Below are 13,895 nucleotides of genomic sequence, written 5' to 3'. Positions count from 1 at the left end.
CTTCCCACTTCTTTTTTGTGGTAGGATCGACTTTGCCCATAACTAAATAAATTAAAAAGTGTCGATATGTTATCGAAAAATATTAGGCAGTCATTATCGTACACCCGCTTTAGACTTTCAATGGCTTTGCTATAATTGTCTTCCGTCACTTGGAAGGCGCGAACTGTGCCTAAAGCGTCACCAGCCAAACATGATATTAAGTGATTGAATTTTTCAATATCATGCAGTGTGTCATCATTGTGAACAAAAGTTTCAAAAAGACTCATGAAATTTTTAAATTCAGAATGCTTGCCGCTAAAAGTTGGAAGAGCGACCGCTGGCAATCGACACCTTGGCTTTTTTGAAGTAGGCGGTGCAATACCGTTTGCCGAACTTGAATTGTCGATGCTTTTTCTTCTTAGTTTTTCCAGCTGGCCTTTTAATAAGGATTTGGTCATAATGCAAGTTTCTTCCAACTCTTCACGGTAGTCATCTTCTGTATCTTTTGCTTCAATTTTGCTTTGCAATATATTTGCAGTTTCTATATGAGTTGTTAGAAGCTCTAACCTGCATTCTAACTCGATTGGCTCTAACGAAATCGAGCCTTCTTTTAATTGCCGTTGCATACGACATATACTCCTCATACAGCCCTCGCGCTTCCTTTTAAGTTCTTCGATCAAGTCCTTACTCATATTGATTTAAGGTTTTAAACTTTGATCGAACGAAAATTGTCGAGTGACAAACGAGAAATCGAAAATAATATGCTGTTCTCAGCAAGTGTAGGGGATCGCAACAGATGGTCGTCTAGCAGTGCGAACGAAAACGAGAAGAACTGCAGTTGACTGACCGTCGAAGGCAATACTTTTAGAAGCAGCAGCGAAAGTGGCGACAAACGAAAAGAATAATTCTAATACAAATGCCTTGTGTGCGTTAGCAGAACAGCTAATTCTTATGCATGTATTATGCGAAGCGCAGGCAAACAAAAAAATGCAGCAGGTTAAGCGCGAACACGACAGCAATGTATTAGCTATGTTATGTATGCGAGTATGTCGGTATATATGTACATATGTAATAACGACAACGGCGAATTTGATGAGAACAACGAGAGCAAGCAACAAACGAAAACTGCCGACGGTTGGCTGAGATTGACGTGGCTGGGGGGGGGGGGGGGGGGGGGATGCCGTATGTAAAAGTGGCTATGTATATTTATGTATGTATGTATGTATGTATAACAAAATCTAACGACAATAAATTGGCACTTTAAATAATTGCCTATAGCGGTTCACTTTTATTTAATATTAGTACGACTTGCGATTTATATTTGTGTTAATTATGCTCAACTATCTACCGTATTATATAATGGTCACGTATGTGCCAAAGGTTGAAAGTTGAAGGCCGAAATAAGCAATTCGCTGGTTAAATTCCACTTTCAAACTTTAGCACAGTACCTGTGAAGTCGACTTTGGCTCAGGAACTTCCCTTTGGTCGACTTGACTCATCCTCCAATAATCCAGTTGACGTGACAGCAACACACACAATCCCCAGTGCAGCAACAACAACACGACCGACGCGGTTCCGCACAAATTAAAGTTTTTAATTAAAAAAAAAAAACAAGCAAGTCCCTGCTCGGGCGCCAATGAAAAATTTATATGAGTTTATATAAATTATTTAAACAAAGAAAGATGGGACGCTTGCTTTTAATTTTATCTTTAATATCGAAAATGACGAAACGATTGTGCGATTGTGCTTCTATTTAGTTCGGTTTTACAACTAACTTCAAATTAGGCTTACATGCTAAACTAAGCCTAAGGCGGCGAAAAAAGGGCGCGAGGCGACGTCCGCAAACGGCCGCTCTCGCGCTCTCTTTTCGCCCTAAACTAAAATTCAAATAATTCTCTTAAACTATCTTAATCTAAAGCAGCATCTGCGCCAACAACTAGCTTTCTAAAATCAATAAAAGAATATAAATAAAACTGCATACTCGGTATTTTGAAACTTGTCTAGGGCAAACAGACTGAATTATGGGGGCAAAAGGTAACTACGTCAACAGCCCACAGCCCAAACCGTAAAAGCTAGGAAGCTGAAGTTTGGGCTCAAGTATCCTATCATTGGGATTTGAAAAATTCTAGCTTCACCGGGGGGAAAATAAGTTTCAAAATTTGTTTGAAAAATCCACAATTCGATTGGTTAATCGAGTTAAAACTAGGTTTCTAAAATCGATAAAAGAATATAAATAAATCTGCATACTCGAATTTTGAAACTTGTCTAGGGCAAACAGACTGAATTATGGGGGCAAAAGGTAACTACGTTAACAGCCCACAGCCCAAACCGTAAAAGCTAGGAAGCTGAAGTTTGGGCTCAAGTATCATATCACAGTGTAGGTGTGCACTATGAAGGGGATTTGGAAAATTCTAACTCCAAAGGGGGGAAAACGAACTGTAAAGTTTGTTTGAAAAATCCACATTTCGATTGGTTAATCGAGTTAAAACTAGGTTTCTAAAATCGATAAAAGAATATAAATAAATCTGCATACTCGGTATTTTGAAACTTGTCTAGGGCAAACAGACTGAACTATGGGGGCAAAAGGAAACTACGTCAACAGCCCACAGCCCAAACCGTAAAAGCTAGGAAGCTGAAGTTTGGGCTCAAGTATCATATCACAGTGTAGGTGTGCACTATGAAGGGGATTTGGAAAATTCTAGCTCCAAAGGGGGTAAAACGAACTGTAAAGTTTGTTTGAAAAATCCACATTTCGATTGGTTAATCGAGTTAAAACTAGGTTTCTAAAATCAATAAAAGAATATAAATAAAACTGTGTAATGACGCGTTGCGTAGCGGGCAGCCGCGCGTCATTACGATGCCAAGTAGTTGTAAGTTAATAAGTAATTGTAAGAATAGTAAGCCATGAAGGCGGGTAATTTTAAGTTCGTTTTAGTTAGTTCTCTTTTGGCTTCTGCCCAACGCGCACTGAAGCGCTCTGTATTATTTTGAATTAAAGCAACACGTGGTGAAGATTCTTGGCATACCGCCCTTTTATTTTGCACATATTTGGTGGACACCTCGGCACTTTGGGGTGCCTAATTTATTTCAGCAGACTCTGGCCGGCGAGCATACCCGCGGCAGAGTAACAACGTTACAAGTGGCGCCCGAGCAAGGACCCCAAAGAAGTTTGAGGTTAGATCCGACCAAGTAGGGAAGAGAGCGTGGACCTACGATGGTGCGAACGAGCTGGGTGCGAACGTTGAGGAAGGAAGAGCTGATCGAGCTGCTGCAGGAGTTTGGGATCCACGACGGGGGCACCGTGGAAACGCTGAGAACACGCTTCGCCATGTTTGTGAAAGCGGCGGGGCCGGAACACCAGTCACGACAAGAACTGCTAGCGGCCCGCTATGAGAGCCTACAGTCACGTCCGGTGAGTCCTGTACTGCAGAAGGCACAACTGGAGGTCCCCAAGCGAGAGGAAGGTTCGCCCGGCATGCACCTGCCGCCTACGGAAGCTGCGGCATCGCCAAGAACACCGACCGAGCATCCCGAGACACCATCAACGGGGCCATTAGCGGCAACAGCACCAGCTAGGGCTGCACCAGTGACCGTGACCGCCACCACCACCTATACGACAGAAGCGCCAGCGGCGCCATGCGTGACCACGAGCCAGATCGTGGCCACGACGGTGGTAACGACCCTCGCCACACCATCGATGGTCTCGACAGCCGGGCCAGCCGTGTCAACCGCATCCGCGGCTGGTTCGGCACACTCGACAATGCCGCTGTCGTCGCCTTGCGGATGGGGACCAGTTCTGCCCATTTACTGAACTTATCGACCAGGACCAGTAGACCTGTTGACCTCTGCTTTCTGCAGTTTCCTACTGGCGTAGGAAATCACGTGCTCCTGACCGTCTACGTTCTGTGTCAAAACCGCGCCCAGCCCATACTCGCTGGCGTCAGTCTGTAGGCAGAAGCGTTGTGTGAAATCGGGGCACGCTAACACCGGCGCTTCCATGAGCTGTCTTTGGATACAATCAAATGCCTCCTGCTGCGGTGTTCCCCAACTCCACTTGTGGCCTTTCTTTAACAGCTCGGTGAGTGGGCCTACCGTTATGGCGAAATTGGGTACAAAGCGGCGGTACCACGAGGCCATCCCGATGTACTGCCGCAGCTGTTTTAGGTTGGCCGGGGGCTTCAGTTCACGTATGGCTGCCACCTTTTCTGGATCCGTCTGTATCCCGTCTTCTGTCACCAGGTGCCCCAGGTAGCGTATGGACCTGCGAAAAAACTCACACTTATCTTGATTTACCCGTAGGTTTGCCGCTCTCAGTCTTCGAAACACCTCCCTCAGGTTACATAGGTGTTCTTCGAATGTCTTCCCAACCACAACTATGTCGTCCAGATAGGCAAACGCGTGTGGAGCCATATCCGGGCCGATGACGCTATCTAGCGCCCGCTGGAAGGTGGCTGGGGCGGAGTGCAGGCCAAATGGCATCACTCGCCATTGGAAAAGGCCCCGTCCGGGCACTGTGAAGGCGGTGTATTTACGGCTGTCGGGCTCCATGGGGATCTGCCAATAACCGTTTCGCAAGTCGATGCTGCTGATGTACTTTGCCTGTCGTAACTGTTCGAGAATATGTTGGATCCTCGGAATGGGGTATGCGTCTGGCTCCGTTCAGCTCGTTCAGCTGGCGGTAGTCGATGCACATTCGCCACGCCCCATTCTTCTTTCGTACCAGGACTATGGGCGCGCTGTACGCGCTATCGGACCGCTCAATGCAGCCCTTCGCCAGCAACTCGTCAACCTCGTTGTCAATCACCGCTTGCATCGCCGGATTCCTCGGATAGTAGCGCTGTTTAATGGGCCTGTCGTCTTTCACGCGGATCGTGTGTGTCGCCACCGACGATACGCCCACAATGTTCTCAAAGCGTGGTAATTCCTCCTGAAGGAACGTGGCAGCCTGAGCAGCCTGTTCATCTGTCAGCGTAGCCGCCGATGGAGCAATTGGCTCTGTGGTCACCAATGCCGCACATCGTACTCTGCGGCGCGCCTGACGCCTTCTCCGCCGTCGTCGCTCACGCACATCTCGCATCTCCAGCTTGTGGCTGCCGGCGGTGAGCGTACCATAGGCCTTGCTGATGAAATCCAGCCCTAGTGAGAGCTCGTCCTCGCAGCCCGGCAGTGTTAACAGTGGTATCGAGATGCATTTGTCGTCCGCTGTTATCGCCGTCATCGTCTCCTCGCAAACAGTTTGTCGCGAGCCGTTGGCCATCGACATCGATACCTCTACACTCCGTACGTTCTCCCCACCTGGCTTTCTCAAGCGTCGTGCCAGCGCCGGGCTCACGAAGCTGCGAGTGGCTCCCGTATCCACCACCGCGTCGAGGGCAAGACCACCGCAATCCACCCTCAACACCATCACTCGCGAGCGTTCTGCCACTAGTTTTCCTGCGTGGGCTCGCCTATTGGCTGTATGTGGCGAGCCCCCCTGGCGTTTCCCGCTCTGCGGCGACAGCATTCGTTCGCTCGTATGCCCAGCCTACCGCAATCCCAGCAGTATAGTTGTTGTTGGTTTGGGCAGCATTCGTTGTCGTGCCCCGCCATACCACAGCGTTTGCAAGACCGCCCCTGGTGTGCCGACGAGCTCTACATCTCGGGCCCGGTTGCTGTTGTTCGCACGGGTGTAGTCTGTAAAGGGACAAAGTCTCGCCTGTTTAACTCACCACCAGATATGGGCTGCGTATCCGTTGGCTCCGGACGTCGGATCGGAAGCCCCCGTGGGCCCATGAACGCTGGCTGGGATGGCCCTGCCCCAATGGTACAGGCCGGAACCAGGCCCAACTCCTCCAGCTCTGCTGCTTGCCGTTTGAATTCTGCCACAGTATGGACATCCTGATGCCGTATCCTGATGTTGATCGCTGGTCGGCTGTTGCGGTAGATGAGCCTCAGCTGCTCCTCTCCGGGCATGTCTGCATCGAGCATCAATTCCAGCATCGCTTGGACGTAGGTCGCAGTGGACTCCGACTCGCCCTGAAAGCGTCGTTGCGCATTCTGTCGCCACCGCTCAATGTGAGGAGCGGCCGGGTACGCTTCTAGCAGTTCCGCGCGGAACTCTGCCCACGACTGGGTCGGGCTTCGCCTTGTGCGGTCCCACGTCAGTGCCGCGCCCTCCAGAATGTTTGGTAACATCGGCACTAAATTATCTACCGGCTCCCCACTCACTTCCGCTTTCTCTTCTAGCCTGCGCAAGAACGCCCGTGGGTCCCCGCTGCCGTCGAAATGTACTCCCCACTGTGCCACCTCCGTGCTCAGGGCTCTCCGCTCCGCTCGTGACATTGTCGAGTGTGCCGAACCAGCCGCGGATGCGGTTGACACGGCCCACGGGACCCACGGGCGTTCTTGCGCAGGCTAGAAGAGAAAGCGGAAGTGAGTGGGGAGCCGGTAGATAATTTAGTGCCGATGTTACCAAACATTCTGGAGGGCGCGGCACTGACGTGGGACCGCACAAGGTGAAGCCCGACCCAGTCGTGGGCAGAGTTCCGCGCGGAACTGCTAGAAGCGTACCCGGCCACCCCTCACATTGAGCGGTGGCGACAGAATGCGCAACGACGCTTTCAGGGCGAGTCGGAGTCCACTGCGACCTACGTCCAAGCGATGCTGGAATTGATGCTCGATGCAGACATGCCCGGAGAGGAGCAGCTGAGGCTCATCTACCGCAACAGCCGACCAGCGATCAACATCAGGATACGGCATCAGGATGTCCATACTGTGGCAGAATTCAAACGGCAAGCAGCAGAGCTGGAGGAGTTGGGCCTGGTTCCGGCCTGTACCATTGGGGCAGGGCCATCCCAGCCAGCGTTCATGGGCCCACGGGGGCTTCCGATCCGACGTCCGGAGCCAACGGATACGCAGCCCATATCTGGTGGTGAGTTAAACAGGCGAGACTTTGTCCCTTTACAGACTACACCCGTGCGAACAACAGCAACCGGGCCCGAGATGTAGAGCTCGTCGGCACACCAGGGGCGGTCTTGCAAACGCTGTGGTATGGCGGGGCACGACAACGAATGCTGCCCAAACCAACAACAACTATACTGCTGGGATTGCGGTAGGCTGGGCATACGAGCGAACGAATGCTGTCGCCGCAGAGCGGGAAACGCCAGGGGGGCTCGCCACATACAGCCAATAGGCGAGCCCACGCAGGAAGACTAGTGGCAGAACGCTCGCGAGTGATGGTGTTGAGGGTGGATTGCGGTGGTCTTGCCCTCGACGCGGTGGTGGATACGGGAGCCACTCGCAGCTTCGTGAGCCCGGCGCTGGCACGACGCTTGAGAAAGCCAGGTGGGGAGAACGTACGGAGTGTAGAGGTATCGATGTCGATGGCCAACGGCTCGCGACAAACTGTTTGCGAGGAGACGATGACGGCGATAACAGCGGACGACAAATGCATCTCGATACCACTGTTAACACTGCCGGGCTGCGAGGACGAGCTCTCACTAGGGCTGGATTTCATCAGCAAGGCCTATGGTACGCTCACCGCCGGCATCCACAAGCTGGAGATGCGAGATGTGCGTGAGCGACGACGGCGGAGAAGGCGTCAGGCGCGCCGCAGAGTACGATGTGCGGCATTGGTGACCACAGAGCCAATTGCTCCATCGGCGGCTACGCTGACAGATGAACAGGCTGCTCAGGCTGCCACGTTCCTTCAGGAGGAATTACCACGCTTTGAGAACATTGTGGGCGTATCGTCGGTGGCGACACACACGATCCGCGTGAAAGACGACAGGCCCATTAAACAGCGCTACTATCCGAGGAATCCGGCGATGCAAGCGGTGATTGACAACGAGGTTGACGAGTTGCTGGCGAAGGGCTGCATTGAGCGGTCCGATAGCGCGTACAGCGCGCCCATAGTCCTGGTACGAAAGAAGAATGGGGCGTGGCGAATGTGCATCGACTACCGCCAGCTGAACGAGCTGAACGGAGCCAGACGCATACCCCATTCCGAGGATCCAACATATTCTCGAACAGTTACGACAGGCAAAGTACATCAGCAGCATCGACTTGCGAAACGGTTATTGGCAGATCCCCATGGAGCCCGACAGCCGTAAATACACCGCCTTCACAGTGCCCGGACGGGGCCTTTTCCAATGGCGAGTGATGCCATTTGGCCTGCACTCCGCCCCAGCCACCTTCCAGCGGGCGCTAGATAGCGTCATCGGCCCGGATATGGCTCCACACGCGTTTGCCTATCTGGACGACATAGTTGTGGTTGGGAAGACATTCGAAGAACACCTATGTAACATGAGGGAGGTGTTTCGAAGACTGAGAGCGGCAAACCTACGGGTAAATCAAGATAAGTGTGAGTTTTTTCGCAGGTCCATACGCTACCTGGGGCACCTGGTGACAGAAGACGGGATACAGACGGATCCAGAAAAGGTGGCAGCCATACGTGAACTGAAGCCCCCGGCCAACCTAAAACAGCTGCGGCAGTACATCGGGATGGCCTCGTGGTACCGCCGCTTTGTACCCAATTTCGCCATAACGGTAGGCCCACTCACCGAGCTGTTAAAGAAAGGCCACAAGTGGAGTTGGGGAACACCGCAGCAGGAGGCATTTGATTGTATCCAAAGACAGCTCATGGAAGCGCCGGTGTTAGCGTGCCCCGATTTCACACAACGCTTCTGCCTACAGACTGACGCCAGCGAGTATGGGCTGGGCGCGGTTTTGACACAGAACGTAGACGGTCAGGAGCACGTGATTTCCTACGCCAGTAGGAAACTGCAGAAAGCAGAGGTCAACAGGTCTACTGGTCCTGGTCGATAAGTTCAGTAAATGGGCAGAACTGGTCCCCATCCGCAAGGCGACGGCAGCGGCAGTGAAGCTGGCCTTGCGAGAGCGGATTCTGGTACGGTTTGGCACACCAAGAAAGCTCATTACAGACAACGGAGCCCAATTTACGAGCCGCGCGCTGAAGCAGTTCCTCGCCGAGGCAGGCATACAGCAACAACTGACGGCACCATACACACCTCAGGAGAATCCCACTGAGCGGACCAATAGAACGGTCAAAACATTGATTGCCCAGCTGGCGGACGGGCAGCACAACACGTGGGACGAACAACTGCCGGAAGCACAATTGGCCATTAATACAGCAATTTCAGACGCAACGGGCTACTCACCGGCTTTCATCCTAGAGAGAACCACGGCATCCACACACACTGTACGGCAGGGATCCTGACGCCCCTGAGGCAGCACCAGGTAGCCCAGAAACACACGCGACGCTGCTACAGTTTGTTGCCAGCATAGCAAGAAGAAACCAATGGGTGGCCAGCGAGGATCAGGCACGCCAGTACAATCTGCGGAGACGCGAGTGGCGACCCAAACTGGGCGACGAGGTGCTCGTGCGACAACATCACTTGTCCAACGCAGCCGAGCAGTTTGCGGCCAAGCTGGCGCCTCGCTTCGATGGACCATTCACGGTGCGAGCATTCATATCCCCAGTTATAGTGCGTGTGCGACCAGTAGCGGGCGGCAGAGGTAGAACGGCACATGTGCGAGATCTAAAAGCGATGAACGCGGCAGACAGCGAAGCCGACGAAGGCAGCGACGACAGAGGCAGCGTTAGTATGGTCACCAGGGCCACGCCACCGACAGCTTCACAGCAGCCACAGCAGGCCACTCCTCAGCGTCAACAAAAGCAGCCACAGCGGCAGTCCGGGCAACAAAATCGGCCATATCAACGAGCACGACGACAGCAGCCACGGTCACGACAGCCACGACAGCAGCAACAGCAACCAGGGCCCTAGCGGCCACACCGACAGCAGCGATAGCAATCCAACCGGCGTCCACCCAAGCGGGAACGGCAAAGCTGCCGTTCTGGCCGAAGAAGATGCCCATGTAAGCCTAAAACATAATTAGACGAAGCTTGTTGTTACGTTTCAGGCCTGATGAAGCGACGTAAATTACCACACCAGCCGAGATACACAAACAGCGCCAAAAATGCCAGGGGCGCAGCGGATGGGCAAGTGCCGGGCGGGCAGCTGGACGAACACAACAAGGAGGAGGTTGGGCACAACGCAGGAAAATAGCCCAGGACCGGAAGCCAATCACGACATAAACATGTGGGCGGTGATGACGAGTTGCCAGAGCGGCAGGTGGCCGTCAATAATGTGTTATCGAATCCCCTCGATCGCATTCGATAAGTGGCAATAACGGCCACTATCGCATAAGTATGCGAGAGGTAATACCGACGATAGATCGCCAGGCATGGGTAGCACTGGCGGACCGCGAGAGTAAGAGGTGGCAGCGCTAACAAAACAGCTGGCACAATATTAATACACCCCCGCCAACCGGATCGTGCCCCGCTCAGGAAGGGGGGACGTGTAATGACGCGTTGCGTAGCGGGCAGCCGCGCGTCATTACGATGCCAAGTAGTTGTAAGTTAATAAGTAATTGTAAGAATAGTAAGCCATGAATGCGGGTAATTTTAAGTTCGTTTTAGTTAGTTCTCTTTTGGCTTCTTCCCAACGCGCACTGAAGCGCTCTGTATTATTTTGAATTAAAGCAAGACGTGGTGAAGATTCTTGGCATACCGCCCTTTTATTTTTCACATATTTGGTGGACACCTCGGCACTTTGGGGTGCCTAATTTATTTCAGCAGACTCTGGCCGGCGAGCATACCCGCGGCAGACTAACAACGTTACAACTGCATACTCGGTATTTTGAAACTTGTCTAGGACACACAGACTGAATTATGGGGCAAAAGGAAACTACGTCAACAGCCCACAGCCCAAACCGTAAAAGCTAGGAAGCTGAAGTTTGGGCTCAAGTATCATATCACAGTGTAGGTGTGCACTACGAAGGGGATTTGGAAAATTCTAGCTCCAAAGGGGGTAAAACGAACTGTAAAGTTTATTTGAAAAATCCACATTTCGATTGGTTAATTGAATTAAAACTAGGTTTCTAAAATCAATAAAAGAATATAAATAAAACTGCATACTCGGTATTTTGAAACTTGTCTAGGACACAAAGACTGAATTATGGGGCAAAAGGAAACTACGTCAACAGCCCACAGCCCAAACCGTAAAAGCTAGGAAGCTGAAGTTTGGGCTCAAGTATCCTATCATAGGGATTTCAAAAATTCTAGCTTCACCGGGGGGAAAATAAGTTTCAAAATTTGTTTGAAAAATCCACATTTCGATTGGTTAATCGAGTTAAAACTAGGTTTCTAAAATCAAAAAAAGAATATAAATAAATCTGCATACTCGGTATTTTGAAACTTGTCTAGGGCAAACAGACTGAATTATGGGGGCAAAAGGAAACTACGTCAACAGCCCACAGCCCAAACCGTAAAAGCTAGGAAGCTGAAGTTTGGGCTCAAGTATCCTATCATAGGGATTTGAAAAATTCTAGCTTCACCGGGGGGAAAATAAGTTTCAAAATTTGTTTGAAAAATCCACAATTCGATTGGTTAATCGAGTTAAAACTAGGTTTCTAAAATCAAAAAAAGAATATAAATAAAACTGCATACTCGGTATTTTGAAACTTGTCTAGGACACAAAGACTGAATTATGGGGCAAAAGGAAACTACGTCAACAGCCCACAGCCCAAACCGTAAAAGCTAGGAAGCTGAAGTTTGGGCTCAAGTATCCTATCATAGGGATTTCAAAAATTCTAGCTTCACCGGGGGGAAAATAAGTTTCAAAATTTGTTTGAAAAATCCACATTTCGATTGGTTAATCGAGTTAAAACTAGGTTTCTAAAATCAAAAAAAGAATATAAATAAAATTACATACTCGGTATTTTGAGACTTGTGTAGGACACACAGACTCAATTATGAGGCAAAAGGAAACTACGTCAACAGCCCACAGCCCAAACCGTAAAAGCTAGGAAGCTGAAGTTTGGGCTCAAGTATCCTATCATAGGGATTTCAAAAATTCTAGCTTCACCGGGGGGAAAATAAGTTTCAAAATTTGTTTGAAAAATCCACATTTCGATTGGTTAATCGAGTTAAAACTAGGTTTCTAAAATCAAAAAAAGAATATAAATAAATCTGCATACTCGGTATTTTGAAACTTGTCTAGGGCAAACAGACTGAATTATGGGGGCAAAAGGAAACTACGTCAACAGCCCACAGCCCAAACCGTAAAAGCTAGGAAGCTGAAGTTTGGGCTCAAGTATCCTATCACAGTGTAGGTGTGCACTACGAAGGGGATTTGGAAAATTCTAGCTCCAAAGGGGGTAAAACGAACTGTAAAGTTTATTTGAAAAATCCACATTTCGATTGGTTAATCGAGTTAAAACTAGGTTTCTAAAATCAAAAAAAGAATATAAATAAATCTGCATACTCGGTATTTTGAAACTTGTCTTGGGCAAACAGACTGAATTATGGGGGCAAAAGGAAACTACGTCAACAGCCCACAGCCCAAACCGTAAAAGCTAGGAAGCTGAAGTTTGGGCTCAAGTATCCTATCATAGGGATTTGAAAAATTCTAGCTTCACCGGGGGGAAAATAAGTTTCAAAATTTGTTTGAAAAATCCACAATTCGATTGGTTAATCGAGTTAAAACTAGGTTTCTAAAATCAAAAAAGAATATAAATAAATCTGCATACTCGGTATTTTGAAACTTGTCTAGGGCAAACAGACTGAATTATGGGGGCAAAAGGAAACTACGTCAACAGCCCACAGCCCAAACCGTAAAAGCTAGGAAGCTGAAGTTTGGGCTCAAGTATCATATCACAGTGTAGGTGTGCACTACGAAGGGGATTTGGAAAATTCTAGCTCCAAAGGGGGGAAAACGAGCTGTAAAGTTTGTTTGAAAAATCCAGATTTCGATTGGTTAATTGACCTAAAACTAGCTTTCTAAAATCAAAAAAAGAATATAAATAAAACTGCATACTCGGTATTTTGAAACTTGTCTAGGACACAAAGACTGAATTATGGGGCAAAAGGAAACTACGTCAACAGCCCACAGCCCAAACCGTAAAAGCTAGGAAGCTGAAGTTTGGGCTCAAGTATTCTATCATAGTGTAGGTGTGCACTACGAAGGGGATTTGGAAAATTCTAGCTCCAAAGGGGAGAAAACGAGCTGTAAAGTTTGTTTGAAAATCCACATTTCGATTAATTAATTGACTTAAAACTAGCTTTCTAAAATCAATAAAAGAATATAAATAAAACTGCATACTCGGTATTTTGAAACTTGTCTAGGACACACAGACTGAATTATGGGGGCAAAAGGAAACTACGTCAACAGCCCACAGTCCAAACCGTAAAAGCTAGGAAGCTGAAATTTGGGCTCAAGTATCCCATCATAGTGTAGAGGATTTGGAAAATTCTAGCTGCAAAGGGGGGAAAACGAGCTGTAAAGTTTGTTTGAAAAATCCACATTTCGATTTGAAAATTTATATTATTTTATATAAATTATTAAAAACAAAGAAAGAATGGGACGCTTGCTTTTAACTTTTTAATGCGGAAAATGCGAACGATTTGGCGACAATTGTGCTTATATTTAGTTCTATTTTACAACTGACTTCAAATTAGGCTTACATGCTAAACTAAGCCTAAGGCGGCGAAAAAAGGGCGCGAGGCGACGTCCGCAAACGGCCGCTCTCGCGCTCTCTTTTCGCCCTAAACTAAAATTCAAATAATTCTCTTAAACTATCTTAATCTAAAGCAGCATCTGCGCCAACACCGGCCCCCTTGGAGGGACATCGTCCTTCAACGGGCAATGGCGCCAGCCGATGAATAGCCCTCCGTAGATTGCCACTACTCGTGGCGACGTCGGCCACCCGCACCTTCCCGTCTGTCCCGGCGTGAGTTGTGGTGACCCTGCCAAGTATCCACTTTTGTGGCGGCACGTTGTCTTCGGCCACCACGACGAGTTGTCCCACGACGACGTTGGGTTCCTCCTGGAACCACTTCGCTCGCACCTGGAGGC

Source organism: Scaptodrosophila lebanonensis, unplaced genomic scaffold (assembly GCF_003285725.1).
Source record: "Scaptodrosophila lebanonensis strain 11010-0011.00,11010-0021.00 unplaced genomic scaffold, SlebRS2 tig00001426-arrow-arrow-pilon, whole genome shotgun sequence".
Taxonomy (NCBI): domain Eukaryota; kingdom Metazoa; phylum Arthropoda; class Insecta; order Diptera; family Drosophilidae; genus Scaptodrosophila; species Scaptodrosophila lebanonensis.
The sequence above is the reverse complement of the archived record's forward strand: the minus strand, read 5'-3'. Positions refer to the sequence as shown.